The sequence below is a fragment of the Peromyscus maniculatus genome, chromosome 1, assembly GCF_049852395.1.
Source record: "Peromyscus maniculatus bairdii isolate BWxNUB_F1_BW_parent chromosome 1, HU_Pman_BW_mat_3.1, whole genome shotgun sequence".
Lineage (NCBI taxonomy): Eukaryota > Metazoa > Chordata > Mammalia > Rodentia > Cricetidae > Peromyscus > Peromyscus maniculatus.
Window position 1 is genome coordinate 112,598,092 of NC_134852.1, and position 15,029 is coordinate 112,613,120.

Below are 15,029 nucleotides of genomic sequence, written 5' to 3' on the forward strand. Positions count from 1 at the left end.
GGGCTTGATATAAATTCCAAATTTCTCTATGCAAATGCATGAAGCCCCTGTGATCACTTCTGTAGTTCCACTTCTTGCTCCAAAGACTTCCTATGTTTCCAGAAACTCTATATTGTCAAAGCTGATTAGATCTAAGAATGCTCTGTACTCAGTAGTCTAATTGTACCTCATTTCTGGTTCTCCCTGACCTCTCACTCAAACTTAACTTCCTAGGACAATATTTCGTGGAGCCTGGATGTAAGTAAGTAATCCAGACACTATGCAGATCCTGAGTGGTGGGCAGTAGGAGACAAAATCTCTAGACTGTAAGCAATTGATTTTCCTGTGAATGTTGAGACCTACCCCATTATGAGTTTGGATCAGATGTCTGACATGTGTACATGGGTCTTCATCTTTAAAAATAAAAGACATTTGTCGATTGATGTCTACATGCCACGTAATACATCTTGAATGCCTCTTTTAATTCTCAAAACAATATTACAAGAATATTTGTCATTTGGGTCTTTAGGGTTCAAAAAGGGAAATGAGTCACAGACATTTGATAACTTGCCAAGAGTCACAGAGCTAGTGATGCTTGAATCTAATTACTATTAAAAAAGAGCATTGTACAGTAATTTTCTCTGGAAATATTAAAGAAGGATTGCTATCATAAGTGATATTTGAACTATGCCTTGAAAAGTAATCACCAGCCGGGCGTTGGTGGCCCACGCCTTTAATCCCAGCACTCGGGAGGCAGAGGCAGGTGGATCTCTGTGAGTTCGAGGCCAGCCAGGGCTGCCAAGCGAGTCCCAGGAAAGGCGCAAAGCTACACAGAGAAACCCTGTCTCGAAAAAACCAAAAAAAAAAAAAAAAAAGAAGAAAAAAAAGAAAAGTAATCACCAAACTAAAATTGATGGTATCTTGCTTACATAGAGTAAGAAATGTGGTCAAGGGGAGAAGAGAGAATCCAGGCCACAAGGAATGATGGGTATACAGCCATAGAGATCCCAAACACAGGGAAGTTTTGGTTTAAAGGGATAAATATCCACTGATAGCTCTTCTCACTCCTCACAGGGCTGGGCCTGGTAATAAGTATTTTCCTGAAGTCCCTCACCGTGTTCAACCATTCCTAATACACCTGCACTGACGTATGTGCCACTTGGCTTACCAATGCTACCCTCCATCATTCAAGGCACTCTCCCCAAGTACATGGTCAACCAGGTGTCTTCTGGTAGGGAGCACCCCTCTTCCATTTCATGATGTCCCCACCAGCTCCACCTCTAACACAGACCCAGACTCACCCGAGCTGCTGAAATGGCTCTTGTCCATAGAACCGCTATAGAAGCAATTGAAGTTGCTCTTCTCTCTTTTGGGGGAGTGTAGAAAAATTTTGTCATACCCTTTTCCACTTGCTGTTTTGTTGGCTTTGTGATATACTTCATAGCCTGGAATTAACACCTCTCTTCCTCAGGGTACTAGGAAAATGCTTTTTATAAACCCCCAAGCAGGTTCTGATGATAAACAGTGTCCCACTAGCACAACCAAAGCCATCAAGAGCTGCTCTCTCATTCAAAGATGAAGAAGTGCACTGCCCAAACCACACAGAGCCCTTCCCACTGTAATGAAATTTGTTCCTGGTACCTCAGTAAACATTGTAACAATTATTGTTACTCAGAAACTGAAGGGCTCTTGTTAAGTAGTAATGGAAGGCCTTGTAATGTAAAAGTAATGAAAGTTATGGGGATTTTTCTTGAAATCTCTAACAGCTCTGTTAAAATCTTTGTGTCTTTTCCCAGTGTAAAGCCGTTCCATGGAAATCTTGGAAACCTTTGGGATTGCTCATGATGTTTTTTTATCTTCTTCCATCTTTTCTCTGCCTTTTCCCACTCAAGTTTTAAATTCCCATTTATGTTGAAGTCTGGGGTGCTTTTCTCTCCTTGTCTCCAAAACAGCCCTCATACTGATCATCAAATGCATTGGGAGCCATGTCCAGGTCGGAAGGCTCAGTCAGGCCTGTCACCTGAAAGAGAGAAGTAGGGTTCTTTGTTACTTGCTAAGTGTACTATGTTATCAGCATGTGCTGGGTGCTGTCTGGAGCCTACAGCATGAGATACTGCATACGCCATCCTCACACATGGCACATGTATGGACACAATCTCATTATGGATGTTTAAGGAACGCAGAAAGGTAAGACTGAGATCTCTGATTCTTTTGTGTTTATGGATACTATAATTTTCTTCTTTAGTCAATCAAATTTTTTTTCAGTATATAAAATAACAAACCTCATTATGACATTTTCTTACATGTATAGGATTATATATTGTGTTGCTGGAGGGCTTCTCTCCAGGTTCCACTAAGCCCCGCAGTCCCACAATCCACATATAAAATAATTACTCAGACGCTTATATTACTTATAAACTGTATGGCCGTGGCAGGCTTCTTGCTAACTGTTCTTGTATCTTAAATTAACCCATTTCTATAAATCTATACCTTGCCACATAGCTGGTGGCTTACCGGTGTCTTTACCTGTTGCTTGTCCTGGTGGTGGCTGCAGTGTCTCTCCCTCCTTCTTCCTGTTTCCCCAATTCTCCTCTCTCCTTGTCCCGCCTATACTTCCTGTCTGGTTACTGGCCATCAGTGTTTTATTTATATAGAGAGATATCCATAGCACTTCCCCTTTTCTTCTTCTTTTTTTTTTTTTTTTTTTTTTTTTTTTTTTTTTTTGGTTTTTCGAGACAGGGTTTCTTTGTGTAGCTTTGCGCCTTTCCTGGAACTCACTTGGTAGACCAGGCTGGCCTCGAACTCACAGAGATCCGCCTGCCTCTGCCTCCCGAGTGCTGGGATTAAAGGCGTGCGCCACCACCGCCCGGCCTTCTTCTTTTTTTTTTTTTTAAAAAAGGAAAGTCTTAACTTTAACATGGTAAAATTACATATAACAAAACAATTATCAAGCAAGAATTACAGTTACAATATTAAAGAAGATATCCTACCTATCTTATATTTGTGAGTTTAAGGTTTTATATCTAACTTATCTTTTATCATAATTAAGGAAATTTGTAAGTATCTAGTCTTTAACCACATGAAAGACCTACAGAATATGGCATTTAAAACATTTAAAAAATTTAGACATTCTGGACAGTGAGACATGTCTGCTCCTGACAGCACTAGATTTACTTTGGAGAGGAGAATGGGCATCGAAGATACTCCATATGGAGTTTATCTTCACCTTGGCAAAAATAGCCATTTGGGCAAGAAACTGTTCTTGCCTGGTCTGCTTGATAAACTGGACATGTAGGACCCATAGGAAGGTGACCACTGAACTTTGCTTGATAAAATGGTCCTTCAGGTTCCTGCTTCACAGAGGAAACTGCCAGACATTCTACAGGACACAGAAAAAAGTGAATGAGAGACTCTAGGCCTGTGGGCTGAAGACAAATGCCCCAACTTTACAAGAGAACTTTGGATAACTGTCCAGGCTGTCAGCTGTCTCTTGTCTACCCTGCAAGACTCCCAAAAGTTGCTTGCATCCTTCCCCCATTTCTCAGGTAGTATTATATCCTTCTTAGGTCTTTGATGTGGTTAAAGACTACCTATCTATCTGAAATATATCTATGTATACCTAGAAGACTTAACTAACATGGCTATAAATATGATTATAATAGATGACTAATTATTAATCTAGTTCTTAATTATCCATTACAATTTTAAATGAGTTACATAAACATAATACCTCAAACAAGAATAGAAATATATATATATATATATATATATATATATATACAGTATAACAAAATCAACTTCAAGTTTGTGTCAATAAACTTAAATTTATACCAATATAAAACATTTTAAACATAAACTAAAATCTATACCAATGTAAAACATTTAAAACAAGTTGTTCTTTAAAAGTAGGTTCATTAATCTACCCTTTTGTCTTATCATCTTTATATCCTATGTATCTATATCAATATTGCTCATATTCACACCTCATACATCCCCTTGCCATATTGCTATTATATGTACATTACTTCTTCAAGATTCGTGTTTCTTCCTAGATTGCACTTTCTCCCCTGGGCTCCATATTAGGGCCCATTTCCCTGACAGCCTTATGGGAGGACAGATTGGTCCTAGTAACCCCAGGTAAGACACTGCCCATCACCCAATAAACCTCTTTAAGCCTGTCCAACAACTCCAGATTGCACCCCCACTCTAGTACTCCATATCCCGGCCTACTACTTTGGAAGAAGTCTTCAGCCTTTCCAGAGGCCAGACAGGTTCTAGGAACCTCATGTAAGACAAGGCCTACCACCAGCTAACAATTTAAAACCTCCAAAAAACCCAGACTGCCCCCCCCAGACTCCACATTAGGGCCCACAGCCCCAGCAGCCTTAGGAGGCCAGGCTTGATGTAGAAAACCACAAAACCCCCTTTAAGCCTGCCTAACAACCCAGACTGCAACACACATACCCAAGGCTACAACTTTGGAATAAGGCTTTGGCTTTACCAGAGGCCAGACCATGTCTAAAGAAACATAGCCCCCCCAAACCTCAGAAGGAACACCCTACTGGACCTGAAGACATGTTAATCACAAGAACCCTGGCCATTTAGGCCAGAAGATTAGAGAGGAAAGAAAAACCAAGGGAAAAAAAAACACCCATTCAACAAAGACAAACGCAGAAATCAACACCTAGACCTATAATCATCCTAAATCCAGATGCCTAAATGCCAAAGTAAGAACACAATAGTGGAAAGGGCAATATGTCACCACCAGAGCCCAGCTATCCTACAACAGCAAGATGTGAATATTCCAATGAAGCTGAAGCACAAGAAAATGACCTTAAAATGACTTTATGAAGATGAATAGGTCCTTAAAGAGGATATAAAGAAATCCCTTAAAGAAATTGAGGAAAAGACAAACAAAAAAATTGGAAGAAATCAATAAATACCTAAAAGAAAACCAAGGGGAAAAAACAAACAGATGAAGGAAACTGTTCAAGACCTAAAAATGGAAATAGAAGCAATAAAGAAAACACAAACCAAGGAAATTCTGGAAATGGAAAATCTGGGTAAGTGAACAGGAACTACCGATGCAAGCATCACCAACAGAATACAAGAGATAGAAGAGAGAATCTCAGATATTGAAGACACCATAGAGGAAATAGGTTCATCAGTCAAATATATATTAAACCTAAAAAATTCCTAATATAAACCATCCAGGAAATATGGGACACTATGAAAAGACCAAATCTAAGAATAATAGGGATAGAAGAAGAAGAATCCCAGCTCAAAAACCCAGAGAATATATTTAACAAAATCATAGAAGAAAAATTTTACAACCTAAATAAGGACAAGCCCACAAAGGTACAAGAACAGCAAATGGTTTGGATTAGAAAAGAAAAGAAAATCCCCTTGCTACATAATAATCAAAACACTAAACATACAGAACAAAGAATGAATATTAAAAGCAGCAAGGGAAAATATGGTGATATGTTGTGTACTCTGATAAACTCGCCTGATGATCAGAGGACAGAGCCAGCCACTAGATTAGACATAGAGACCAGGCAGTGGTGGCACACACTCTTATTCCTAGCATTTGAGATCTTATGCCTTTGCTTGGAAAGCACACATGCTTTTAATGCCAGTAAGTAATATGGCAGGGCAGAGAAAGGTATATAAGGCATGAGGAAACAGGAACTCACTCTTGAGGCTGAGGTTTTTTTTGTTGTTGTTGTTGTTTTTTTATAGAGTATTTTTTTAAATACATTTGTTTTTAAATTTCTATGTTTTTTTTTAAGATTTATTTATTTACTTATTTATTATGTTCTGCCTGCATGTGTCCCTGCAGGCCAGAAGAGGGCACCCGATCTCATTACAAGTGGTTGTAAGATAGCATGTGGTTGCTGGGAATCGAACTCAGGACCTCTGAAAGAGCAGTTGGTGCTCTTAACCACTGAGCCATCCCTCCAGCCCCGAGGCTGAGGTTTTTATAGAGGTAAGAGCTAATGGCTGGCTATTCTGCTTCTCTGATCTTTCAGCTTTTACCCGAGTATCTGGCTCCAAGCTTTTTATTATAAGACCTTTTAAGATTTGTGTTACAGGAAAAAGGACAAGTGACATATAAATCACACCCAACTTCTCAACAGAGACCCTAAAGTCCAGAAGGACTGAAACTGATGTCTTGCAGACTCTAAAATACCACAGATGTCAGCCCAGATTATTATTCCCAGCAAAACTGTCAATCACCATAGATTGAGAAAACAAGATATTTCATGACAAAGTCAAATTTAAACAATATCTATCCACAAAACCTACAGAATGCACTAGAAGGAGAACTCCAACCACAGAAGTTAATATACTCACAAAAATACAGGCAATGGATAATCTCACACCACCAAAAAGGAAACACACATACAGACAGACAAACATACACACACCACCACGACCACCAACACTACCAACACCACCAAAATAACAGGAATTGACAATCATTGGTCATTAATATTCCTCAATATTGATGAACTCAATTCACCATCAGAAGACACAGGCTAACAGAAAGGATACAAAAAACAGGATCCAACATTCTGCTGCATACAAGAAACACACCTCAACATCAAAGATAGTCATTACCTCAGAATATAGGGTTGGAAAAAGATTTTCCAATCAAAAGGACCTAAGAAGCAAGCTTGTGTAGCTATCCTAGTACCTAAGAAAATAGACTTCCAACCAAAATTAATCAAGAGAGAAAGAGAAGGGCATTTCATTCATCAAAGGAAAAATACACAAGATGATGTCTCAGTTCTGAACATCTATTTCCCAAATGGAAGGGCATCCATATTTGTAAAACAAATTGCTAAAGCTTAAATCACATGTAGAACCCACACACAATAATAATGGGAGACTTTAACATCCCATTGTCACCAACTGACATGTGATCCTGATAGAAACTAAACAGAGAAATAATGGAACTAACAGATGTTATGACTCAAATGGATTTAACAGGTATCTATAGAACATTTCACCCAAACACAAAAGAATGCATCTTCTTCTCAGCACTGCATGGAACCTTCTCCAAAACTGACCACATACACGACCACAAAGCAAGTCTCAAAAGACACAAAATTTGAAGTAAACCCCTGCATCTTATCAGACCACCATGGATTAAAGCTGGATTTCAACAACAACAGAAGGCCTACAAACTTGTGGAAGCTGAACAACTCTACTGAGTTACCTCTGGTCAAGGAAAAAATAAAGAAAGAAGTTAAAGACTTCCTAGAATTCAGTGAAATTGAATACACAACTTCCCCAAACTTATGGGATACAATGAAAGTGATGCTAAGAAGAAAGTTCATAGCACTAAGTGCCTTCATGAGAAATTTGGAGAGATCTCATACTAGTGACTTAACGGCACACCTGAAAGCTCTAGAATAAAAATAAAGAGACACACCTAATAGGAGTAGACATCAGGAAATAATCAAACGGAGAGCTGAAATCAATAGAATAGAAACAAAGAGAACAATAAAAGAATCAATGAAACAAAGAGTTCGTTCTTCAAGAAAATCAACAAAATAAATAAGCTCTTCTCCAATCTAATTAAAAAGCATACAGAGAATATCTAAACCAATAAAATATGAAATGAAAAGGGGAACATAACAGCAGTCTCTGAGGAAATCCAGAGAATCATTAGGTCATACTTCAAAAACCTGTACTCCACAAAATTGAAAAATCTAAAAGAAATGGATATATTTCTTGATAGATAGCACTTACCAAAGCTAAATTGAGATCAGATAAATAATTCAAATAGACCTATAACCCCTAAGGAAATAGAAGCCGTCATTAAAGTCTCCCAACCAAAAAAAGTCCAGGGCCTGATGGTTTTAACACAGAATTCTACCAGACTTAAAAAAAAAAAAAAGAGCTACGGGTGGTGATGGCACACACCTTTATTTCCAACACTCAGGAGGTAGAGGCAAGCAGATCTCTGTGAGTTCGAGGCCATCCTGGGCTACAAAGTGAGTTCCAGGAAAGGCACAAAGCTACACAGAGAAACCCTGTCTCGAAAAATAAATAAATAAATACATACATACATACATGAATACATAAATAAATACATAAATAAATAATTTACAAAAAGAGCTAAAATCAAAACTCTTCAAATTATTTCACAAAACAGAAACAGAAGGAACATTGACAATTTTTTTCTGTGAGGCCACAGCCACCTTGATACCTAAACCACACCAAGACCCAACAAAGAAAGATAATTACAGACCATTTTCACTCATGAACTTTGATGTAAAAATACTCAATAAAATACTGGAAAACCAAATCCAATAACACATCAAAAACATCATCCACCATGACCAAGTAGGCTTCATCCCAAAGATGCAGGGATGGTTCAACATATGGAAATCTTTCAATGTAATCCACCATATAAACAAACTGAAAGAAAAAAAGACACATGATCATTTCATTAGATGCTGAAAAAGCCTTTGACAAAATCCAACACTCCTTCATGATAAAAGTCTGGGAGAGATCAGGGATACAAGGGACATACCTAAACATAATATAAGCAAAATACAGCAAGCCAATTGCCAGCATCAAATTAAATGGAGAGAAACTCAAAGCAATTACACTAAAATAAGGAATGAGAGCAGGTTGTTCACTGTCTCCATAACTATTCAATATAGTACCTGAAGTTCTAGCTAGAGCAATAAGACAACTAAAGAAAATCAAAGGGATACAAACTGGAAAGGAAGAAGTCAAAGTATCGTTATTCTCAGATGATATATGATAGTACATATAAGTGACCAAAAACAAAATAAAAAACCCTACAAGGAGTCTTCTACAGCTGATAAAACCTCTAGTCAAATGGCTGAATACAAGGTTAACTCAAATCAGTACCCCTCCTATATACAAACAATAAACAGGCTAAGAAAGAAATCAGAGAACCAACACCTTTTACACTAGTCTCAAATAATATAAAGTATCTTGGTGTAACTCTAACAAAGCAAGTAAAAGACTTGTATGGCAAGAACTTCAAGTCTTTGAAGAAAGAAATTGAAGAAGATATCAGAAGATGGAAAGATTTCCAATGCTCATGGATTGGTACGATTAGCATAGAAAAAAATGGTGATCTTACCCAAAGCAAGCTATAGATTCAATGTAATCCCCACTAAAATCCCAACACAATTCTTGACAGACCTCAAAAGAACAATACTCAACTTCATACAGAAAAACAAAAATTCCAGGATAGCTAAAACAATCCTGTACAATAAAATAATTTCCGGAGGTATCACCACCCCTGATTTCAAGTTCTGCTATAAAGCTGTCGTAATAAAAACCTCATGGTATGGCATAAAAACAGACAGGTGTATCAACGGAATTGAGCCAAAGACCCAGATGTAAACACACACATCTATAGACACCTGGTTTTTAAATAAAGAAGCCAAAGTTATACAATGGGAAAAAGAAAGCATCTTCAACAAATGGTGCTAGTCTAACTGGATGTCAGCATGTAGAAGAATGCAAATAGAGCCATGTATATCACCTTGCACAAAACCTAAGTCTAAGTGGATTAAAGACCTCAACATAAATCCAGATACACTGAACATGATAGAAGAGAAAGTAGGAAATAATCTCAAATGCATTGGCACAGGAAACAACTTCCTGAACAGAACACCAATCACACAGGAACTAAGATTGACAGTTAATGAATGAGACATCATGAAATTGAAAAGTTTCAGTAAGTTAAAGGACACTGTCAATAGGGACAAAATAGCAGCCTACAGAATGGGAAAAGATCTTCACCAAACCCACATTCAACAGAGGGATGGCTGATTTCCAAAATACACAAAGAACTCAAGAAACTAGATATCAACAAACCAAATAATTCAATTAAAAATGAGGTACAGATCTAAGCAGAGAATTCTCAACAGAAGAATCTCAAATGGCTGAGAAACACTTAAGGAGATGCTCAACATCCTTAGCCATCAGGGAAATGCAAATCAAAACAACTCTGAGATTCCATCTTATACCAGTCAGAATGGCTATGATCAAAAACACAAGTGACAGCTCATGCTGGAGAGGATGTAGAACAAGGGGAACACTCCTCCATTGCTGGTGGGAGTGTAAATTTTTACAGCTACTTTGGAAATCAGTGTGGTGGTTTCTTACAAAACTGGAAATCAATCTACCACAAGAGCAAGCTACACAACTCTTGGGCATCTACCCAAAGGATGCTCAATCATCCCACAAGGACACTTGCTCAACCATGTTCATAGCAGCTTATTTGTAGTAGCCAGAACCTGGAAACAATCTAGATGCCCCTCAACCAAGAAATGGATAAAAAAAAATGTTGTACATTTACACAATGAAGTATTACTCAGCTGTTAAAAATAAAGACACCAAGAAATTTGAAGGCAATTGGGTGGAACTAGAAAAAAATCCTCAGTGACGTAACCCAAACCGAGAAAGAAACACTCACTCATGAGTGGATATTACCTGTAAAATAAGGATAACTATGATACAATCTACAGATCCAGAGAGACTAGGTAACAAGGAAGGTTCATGGTGAACCTGGGGAAGGGAAATAGAAGAGATTTTGTGAGTGGACTGAGGGCAGGTGGGGATGGGAACATGAGCAAGAGGTTGTGGGGGCATAAGGGAAGAGCACTGAAAGAAACTACTAGAAAGAGGAGGCATTTCAGGGTCAGGTAAAAACCCGGTGCAAGGGAATCTCCCAGTAATTTACAACCCCAGCTAAGACTCCAAGCAATAGCAGATACATAGCCTGAACTGGCCATCAGCTGTGATGAGATTGGTGCCTAGCCCAATTGTCACCAGAGTAGAGCCATCCTGCATCTGATGGAAACAGATGCAGAGACCCACAGCCAAACATTAGGCAGAGTTTGGGGGAATCCTGCAGAAGAAGAGGAGAAAGGAGTGTAGGAGCCTGAGAGGTCAAGGGCACCACAAGAAAACACAGAATCAACTAGCCTGGGCTCATAGGGGCTCACAGAGACTGAACTGACAACCAGGGAGCCAGCATGGGACTGACCTAGACACTCTGCATATATGCTAAGTTGTGTATCTTAGTCCTCTTGTGGAACTCCTAAGAGTGGGAACAGGGTTGGGCTCCAACTTTTTTTTACTGGCTTTTGGGACCCTACTCCTCATGCTGGGTTGCCTTGCCTAGTTGAATACATGGGGAGGTCCTTAATCTTACTGCAACTTGCTATGCCATGTTCTGTTGATACTCATGAGAGACTTGCCCTCTCCTAAACAGAAAGAGAGGAGGAGTGGATTGGGGGTAGGAACAGAAGGGACTTGTGGCGGGGACAAATCAGGAGGAGAGGAAGGAGGGAGAAAAACTACAGATGGAATGTAAAATAAATAATAAATTTATTTATTTAAAAATTCATGCTTTCTAACATCTTCCAACCAAATAAGGAACCCTGGGATCTGTAATACCACAAAGATGTGGGCAGGGGAAGGCAGGGGAAGGCAGGGCCAGCAGACCATGGGTTGAGAACCTGCTGGATTAACAACCAAGTCAGGAGGAACACGTGAACTTTTGGTGTCATCTTCAAGTTCAAACACAACTGTAAGGAAATACAAGACAATGAAAGAGGGGTACACACAGTATTGTAACAGTCTGTTGATGGATCAGCTCTGGGTTAATGACTGAACCTTTATTTCATATCTAGAAGTCCAGGCTCCTGCTCACACTGCTCCCACAATGGCTTACCAACACTCTGTGAACAGCTCTGCTTGGATACTTACCAGAGATGAGGTGACTGACATCCTGTCTTCCTAGTAAGGAGGGATGATGGATCAATCCTGGTAACACACAGAGCTATATAGTGTGGAGGTTGCCAGTGAGAAACAGGTCATATTTTAGCAGAAGTGTCAAGGCTCTGATGTTTGGCTTTGCACAGATGCTTATATTCTTCTCCATATTTGATTAGCTTGTGACACACACTCAGCTAAATACTTCTGAACCTCTCTCTCTCTCTCTCTCTCTCTCTCTCTCTCTCTCTCTCTCTCTCTCTCTCTCTCTCTCTCTGTTTTTGTTTATTAATACAGGGTTTCTCTCTGTGGCCTTGCTGTCCTGGAACTCTCTCTGTAGACCAGGCTGGCCTTGAACTCAGAAATCCACCTGCCTCTGCCTCCTGAGTGTTGTGCCACTATGCCCAGCCTGAATGTCTCTTAATGGTGTCAGTTTTCTATATGGACATGGTTGTCCTCCAATGGACCCCAGTGTGGCCATCTGGAGGTAGGGAGATCTTTAAGAGATGATGTCTACTCTGAAGTAGTCATCTAGGTCCTGGAGGGCATCACAATCAGAAGAGACCAATTCAGTCCTGTGGGATCCTATTCAGTTCTTGCAAGGGCAAGTCTGGCCCCAGAATCACTCTGGCTTCCTCTCTTGTCATGTGTTCCCTTCTGCACATGGCAATGGCTTCTCTGACATTGTGATAGAGAAGATTGTCATTCTGCCCACATGTGTCCATGTACCCACACAAAAAAAAGAAAGAAAAGAAAAGAAAGCCAAAAAGGAAGGAAGCAGACTAACACAACCAGCCTTATTAATAGTTACATCTTAGGAGAATGTGTTGTCCCTCCTTCCCCCACTCCCTCCCACTCTCCATCCCTCCTGCTTTATATCTGCAGTCAATCTCCAAGATCCTACATTAAAATAAAAAATTAAGCCTATGATCCCAACACAAAGGAGATCTGGCACAAGAGGACCTTTAGGTCTGGATCAGACTGGGCCACACAGCAAGAACACATCTTTTAAAAGTCTTTAATTAGCCGGGCGTGGTGGCACACGCTTTTAATCCCAGCACTTGGGAGGCAGAGGCAGGCGGATCTCTGTGAGTTCGAGGCCAGCCTGGACTACCAAGTGAGCTCCAGGAAACCCTGTCTCGAAAAAACAAACAAACAAAAAAAAAACTCTTTAATTAAAAATGGATTTTAAAAAAAAAGCAAAGAAGAGGATAGAAGCTAAATTTGCATGGAGCTGGAAGGAAAATGGGATTAATTAAGCATATCCTGAAAAATCAAGCAAGTATAGAAAGTAAAGAGTCTATATACATAAGAGACTATGTACATGGATGCCAGTTGCTTCCTGCAGGACCTGGGAGGTAAATTGTGTGGTCCTGCATTATATTTTTAAGTCTCTAGGAAGACTGAGAGCCTCATACCTGTCCATCCTTTATCTAGATCTGATCCCATCTCCCTACAGGGGCTATTTCTTGCCCAGAACTGACTTTCTGGCTTTGACTCTTGAATCATAGACCCGGCCCCCTCTCCGGCCCCCTCTCTCTCCCTCCCTGCCTCCCTGCCTCCCTGCCTCCCTCTCTCTCTCTCTCTCTCTCTCTCTCTCTCTCTCTCTCTCTCTCTCTCTCTCTCTCTCTCTCTCTCTCTCACACACACACACACACACACACACACACACACACAAACACACACACACACACACACACACACAAACACACACACACACACACACACACACACACACACACACACACACACACACACTTATACCCACTACAGCCATCAGTTTTTTCTCAGGGTCCCCTCAACTTTAGAGGCCTTCTCCTTCAGAGGACAGAGTTCAGAGTTGTCAGGTACCTGAGCAGGTCTTTGGTGACTGGGTCTCTGGCCTCTTCTAAATGCAAGTGTTGCAGAAGACGGTGCTGTGGCCTTTTATCCTGTGGATAATACACTTTCAGTTTCAGGTTAGATGTGAAAGGGAAGCCAGAGAGTTTATGAACTACTCAAATTAGATAAATTGTATTTTTTACTATACCTTTTCTGTTCTTCATCTCTTTTTTGTTTTGAGTTTTTTATTTTTGCTTTTGTACAAGACAAGGTTCCACTAGCCTAGATTGGCCTCTTCATGGCTATGTAGCTGAGGATAACCTGGACTCCTGATTCTCTTTCCACAAAACTAGATTTATTTGTGCAAATATAGAACCCAGGACCTGGTTCTCTGCAGTCTACCAACCAAACTGCATCCCAGTCCTGCATCTTTTCCTTTGTCTGTACCAAAATGAACCAGGACTTTTCTGTTATTCCCCACAGGACTGATTGGTGGTGGTGGTGGTGTGTGTATGTGGTATGTGTGTGTGTGTGTGTGTGTGTGTGTGTGTGTGTGTGTGTGTGTGTTGTGTAGACAATGCAGAAAGAAGAAGTTTGTTGACTTTTGCCCTTACACTACTTTTACAAATTACCAGAAAGCCTGTTGTGGTGGTTCACATCTTTAATCCCAGCACTTGGGAGGCTGAGCCAGAAGGATCTCTGTGAATTTGAGACCAACTAGGTCTATAATAGTGAGACCCTGTCAACAAAACAAAACTACCACCAAATCACCTGAGCATTTCAGGGCAATTAGGTAAAGGTGAATAGAGCTGACCAATATTAAGGCTCATGTTTTTCATTCTTTTTTTTGTTTGTTTGTTTTTGTTTTCTTGTTTTGTTTTGTTTTTTCGAGACAGGGTTTCTCTGTGTAGCTTTGGAGCCTATCCTGGAGCTTACTTTATAGACCAGGCTGGCCTCGAACTCACAGAGATTCTCCTACCTCTGCCTCCCAAGTGCTGGGATTAAAGGCATGCGCCACCACGCCCGGCATGTTTTTCATTCTTAATTACTCCTGGATACAGTTTTTTCATATGCTGACTAGAGCATAAGAAACAAAGTGTTGATGTTAGAGTTTCGTCTGAGAACTACCTGCTTCTTTCAATCCAAGATCTTGTAACAAATACATCAGCTTCCTGGGTCCCTAGACACAGCCACCAGGTGGTGACATAGGTTAAAAAACGGCTGTAATAGATCAGGTGGACAGAAATCTATAGCTTCCTGCTCCATTATGTGTAGGGAAAAGGAGGGGGAGGCTCCACCAAAGTAATGCCCTGGGACCTTTTGTGCATCCAGCTTTCATAAGTGAACTTTCCCAGAAATAGAACTAGGAAGAGTGTATGCTTATGCTGCTGTATGTTTGGAGGATCCTACAAGTAAGAACCCTACCCCCTTCCTCCTCTTATTTCCCT

At 40.1% G+C, this 15,029-nt stretch overlaps 1 protein-coding gene and 1 pseudogene across 1 annotated transcript in view; both read right to left on the reverse strand.

Moving 5' to 3' along the window:
• The window catches only part of LOC143270301 (T-cell ecto-ADP-ribosyltransferase 2-like), a 62,837-nt gene that overhangs the window by 12,462 nt on the left and 35,346 nt on the right, over positions 1-15,029 (reverse strand).
• On the reverse strand, positions 1,234-2,105 carry LOC143270313 (T-cell ecto-ADP-ribosyltransferase 2-like; annotated as a pseudogene).